At 42.6% G+C, this 4,998-nt stretch overlaps 1 pseudogene; it reads right to left on the bottom strand.

Annotated features, from left to right (window-relative positions):
- The window catches only part of LOC109395337 (39S ribosomal protein L35, mitochondrial-like), a 10,921-nt pseudogene extending 6,500 nt beyond the window's left edge, over positions 1-4,421 (bottom strand).
- Positions 4,422-4,998: the final 577 nt, after the last annotated feature.

The following is a 4,998-nucleotide window of genomic DNA, read 5'->3' as shown; positions in this document are numbered from 1 at the left end:
AGCCCGAGCTGAGCAGCCACTGAGCTGCCAACAGGTAGCAGGATGGCTCAGCTAAAAATAAATAAATAAATAAATAAATAAATAAATAAATGCTGCACTAAGAAAAATGTTAAGGAGCCTAAACCCTGAAGCCAGGCTGCCTGTGTGACTTTGGAGACATTACTTAACCTCTCTGTGCTTCAGTTCTCACATATGTAGAACAGGAATAATAATAAGGATGTGGGCGGGTGAAGCGAGTAGTCCCACCCCCCACCCCCACCCCACTGGACAACTTTTAAATCTCCTCTTCCCTAGTTTCTTAGCCTCTGGCTTTGATTACTCTTCTAATCAGTTTCTGAAAGCTAGACTAAAGCTTGCCCCTAGACTGAATCACAGAATATCTCTCTCCGGCTTTAGATAATTACTTAAAACCTGTGACTTCCTGACATTCCCCAAGCCATTCCGGACCTAACTCTTGGATAATGTCATCCCAGAGACTAAATAGGTTTTAACATTTCCCCAGGCCAGTATACTTGTTAATTATAAACATTAAAGCCTAATGTTCTTTCCAAACCCGTGGCCACCTTACATCAATAGCTTTGAGCTCTGCTCTTTAAGAAATTTATTAATTAAAATCTGTTTTTCCTCATTTAGGGGTCTTGGGGATACAGAGGGTACCCCAGCAAAATTGCCAGTCCCAACCAAAGAAGCCAACACGGTCTTTCAGGCAGATCTCAAGACCCCTTCCTCTGAACTGAGATCAGATAGGGTGAGAGTTCTGTGAATCCCCCAATAGGCAGGGACATCTCTACACCCCTGCCCAGCAGGAAGCAGATACAGAAGAGAACTCCTGTCTCTCACCTTCCCATAGAGATTTTATGGGGATCACATCTCTCAAGGGGAAAACAAGGCAGGCAGTTAGAAGTAGGCATTGGGTCTCTACATTCCTGCATGTCCCACAGAATGCACCACCGAAAAGCCCTCCCCTCTCCACCCAAAACTTCTTTTCTTCTAATAAACTCCTTTTCTAAAGGGATGAGATCAATCAGGTGGTCCCACACCCAGAGAGGAACAGCCCATTCTAGATAAAAACTCCAAGTCCTGGCCAGTCAACGCTTTTTGAGCTTCCTTTGCTTGGCCCACTCCAAACTCTTTGGAGTGTACTTTCTTTTCTAATAATGGCCCTTGAGCCATTCTCCACTGCTCGGGCCTGCTTCTGTTTCTTTGAAATGTATTTTTACTTCTTTTTTTTTTAAAATATTTTACTGGGGCAATTGGGGGAGGGAACAGCATTGGGGAATCGGGGAAGGGAAACAGACAAGTTGCTGTCTTTTTATTCTTCACTCTAGTTGTGGAGGACGTCGCTTCACTGGCTCATGTTGGTATTTATCATTGCGCTCTTCTCGGGTGAGGCAGATCGGTCGCCAGGATTATGGCGGCTCACTGTAGCTTATGCCACCGGGCGCTCACGCTGGCTGCTGGCCACTCATGGTAGCTTACAGCAGCCCTACAGCCTATGTGGTTGCCGGCAACTCACAGCAGCCCAGCTCCAGGTTGAGCTGTTGTTCATCATCTTAGCTGTAGAGGGCAGTGTCACTGGCCCATATAGGATCCGAACAGGCAGCCCTGCTGCTCACAGCTCGCACTCCCAAGCAAACTCCCAAGTGAACTCTTAACCAACGCGCCACTTGACCAGCCCTATTTTTACTTCTAATAAACTCCCTTTCTGCATCTTTACCTCTCTGGTCCATGTCTCCATTCTTTAGTTCCACGAGACCACGACGCTGGCACATGAAATATCCTACATCAGTAGTGCACAAGGTTGTTGTGGGATTAAATGAGACAGAACACGAAAGTGTTTAGCACAGGACCTGTAATACACAATAGAAAATACTTATACTATATAGACTATACTGTTACATAGAAAATAAATGTTTGCAGTTATCATTATTCACCATGCTTGGCATATACACAGATGACATTCAATGAATACATTTGTTGAATGAATTTGAGGAGTCTTTAAGAGCATCAGCTTTGAAGTCAGACTTCCTGGTTACAATTTCAGCAAAGCTCCTTAGAAATGGGACTTTGCTCCACTTCTCCCCTACTCCCATGCCTCAGTTTCCTCACCTGTTAAATGGGGCTAAGGATCCAATCTTATAGATAAGAGATGACGATTAGACAAGATCATGTAGGTTAAGTGTTTAGAGAGGATCTGGCATAGAGAGCAGTGAAAAAATTGGGAAGGAACCTAAATTTGCAAGAATAGGGGAATTGTTAAGTAGTGTGATACGCCAACAAAAGACGGTGATAAAAAAAAGTCTTACTAAAATAACACTAATGAATAGCCGCACATTTACACCTTTGTCTATGTCTTTCTCTTCCTTTAAGAATAATTCCTAGAAGTAGATTTGCTGTATCAAAGGGTGGATAGCATTGTTAAGTCTTTTGATGGATATTGCCAGAAGCCTGCCTGCCCTAGATCGCAGTCCTACAAGTGAGGTATGAGAGCGGCTGTTATCTTGTATTTTTATCAGCACTGATTATAATACTTAGAAAATACTTTTGTAAGAGATAAAATAAAAAAGGAATGTTTAATAGTGTTAAAGAACAAAATTCAATGGAGTAAACTTGAGGATCTACTGTAATTGACTTTATTAAGCAACTCATGAATTGAGCAGCATCCCATGCAGCAACAGAAGGACGCTCGAATGAGTTGTACAAAATGGAAGATTTTTATAGGCAGAAAGAGGGTGGGACTAAGAAGTTAAAAGAGTGGATTATTCCAGGCAAGGACACACCCCTTCAGGAAAGGCAGGGGGTCTTATCAGGCAGATTACCTCACTAATCAGTCAGGAAATTCCAGACTGATTGGTTTAAAATTCCACTCCTGGGAGAGGCTGAAACTGCAATTAGGTTAGTTATTAAGTTTTAGTTTTGTGACAGCTTAGCAAAATGATTTCATTTTGCCTGTTTCTTTTTTTAACAATAGCCATTTCATTAATTTATTTTTACCAACTCCATTTTTCTTATCCACTGTTTGTATTTTTAATTTTTGTTCATGTCCTTTGCTTATTTTTCTATTGTATATTCATCTTTTATATTGATTTGTAAATGTTATTTACATATGGTAGACAGAAAGTTTGCTTGCCATTCATTTTTTATTTAAAATTTTAGGGCTAGCCAAGTGGCGCGTTGGTTAAGAGCTGGCTTGGGATGCCAGAGGGCCTCGGTTCGGATCCCACATATGATGGCCAGTGACACTGCCCTCTACAGCTAAGATGCTGAACAACAGCTCAACCTGGAGCTGGGCTGCCACGAGTCCCCGGCGACGGCGTAGGCTGCAACCCCTGCTGCAGTGGGCTGCCATAAGCTACCGTGTGTGGCCAGCAGCCAGCGTGAGCGGCCAGCAGCCAGCGTGAGCGGCCAGCAGCTGCAGTGAGCGGCTGTCCAGAAGCCGGCAACTGATCTGCCTCGCCCGGGAAGAGCGCAATGATGGTGCCAACTTGGGCCAGTGAAGCAACGTCCTCCACAACTAGACTGAGGAACAAAACGACAGCAACTTGTCTGTTCCCCTTCCCCCAATTCCCCAATAAAAATCTTTAAAAAAATAAATAAATAAAATAAAATAAAAATTTTAAACTCTGATAAGTTTAATGTTGGTACTGTATGTTTCCATATCAGTTGGTACAACTTACATCAAGTTTGACAATCATTTTTACAGACATGATATACACAAAGATACATATTCAATAACTGGGAAATCATAAAACTTCTGACCCATACTTTCAGGTTTGTTTCATCGTGATACTTCTGATAAGGATCATCAGCATACCAGTTTTGCCTCTTGCGGAAAGATGTCATTTTATCTAAGTGTTTATTCCGTGTTTTATTGCAGAACACAAATTTCCTCAAGTGTCCTTTTCTTGCAGTCGTCTTTTTTTTCATAATTTTTCCTTATAACCAGCCTTCCTCCTTAACCAAAGGCCAGAATGAAGTAGAAGAAACCTACAGATGATAGCTTTCAGTCTTTCCTTTGCCTTTGAATGGGCTAAATTACGTTACAGTTCTGGCTGGTAGCTTCAGGACATTTGAAAGCAAGGAGGCCACTCTATTGAGGATAGTTACAGTATAACCACATGTCAGGTTTCTGACAGATGTATTAAGTCTGGGAGCAGAGGAAACAACTGAAGTCTGAATATGACTAAAATGAGGAACAGACAGGACAGTATAGAAAACTAAGACAGGTACTCTTGGCACAGTTTCAAAGATGCCAAAATAGTCAGGGGCCGTAAGATTCCATAATCTGAGTCTATTGGAAAAATGGTGCCAATAGATTTGCTCCATGCAGGGTTACCACAACCTTTAAATTGTTAAAAAAAAAAAAAAAAAGCAATATCTGATGTTGCTCTCATGGCACCAGCAAAAGCAGGGGCCGCCATCTTGCCACCCCGTCTTATAGCAGCCTGCCACTTACCTTTTCCTTCGATGTACTGAAATGTATCACTTTTATGAGGGCAAATCCTCCTTACCCTCCTTGCCTGTTTCCATTCTTTGGGGGTCATCTCAAAGGGCATCTCCAAGAAGCCCTTTGTAGGAAGCTCTTTGGGGGCTGATTTTCTTGTCCCAGGGCCCCAAAGTAGGAGGGCCTGCTCCCCTATGCTGAGGAAGCCGTTGCAGCAGGTCTAACACTAGGCTTGTTCAGGGGTCTATTCTTTGATTGAGATCCCCAACTAAGTTACAAGGGTGCTTCCTTTAACATGGGTTCTAGAGCCTAACACCCTGTAATTTGTGCAGGGCATTGAAGAGGCAAAGACTACACCTGGCCTTCTTCTCTTCACTATGACCTGAATAAAGTGCCATCATCTCAGTTACTAGCCTTGCTTTTTTTTTTAAACCTAGACTCTGTAAGGAATAAAGATTTCAAAACAGTGCAAAACCAAGCATGTTTAATGCTGACGAGGATACTTCAAAGGGCATATATTCCCACTGAACCCTGGTGAGTGGGAGCGTGAATTG

Source organism: Hipposideros armiger, unplaced genomic scaffold (genome assembly GCF_001890085.2).
Source record: "Hipposideros armiger isolate ML-2016 unplaced genomic scaffold, ASM189008v1 scaffold_466, whole genome shotgun sequence".
Lineage (NCBI taxonomy): Eukaryota > Metazoa > Chordata > Mammalia > Chiroptera > Hipposideridae > Hipposideros > Hipposideros armiger.
Note: the sequence above shows the minus strand (reverse complement) of the source record. Positions and strands in the feature narration are given on the sequence as shown.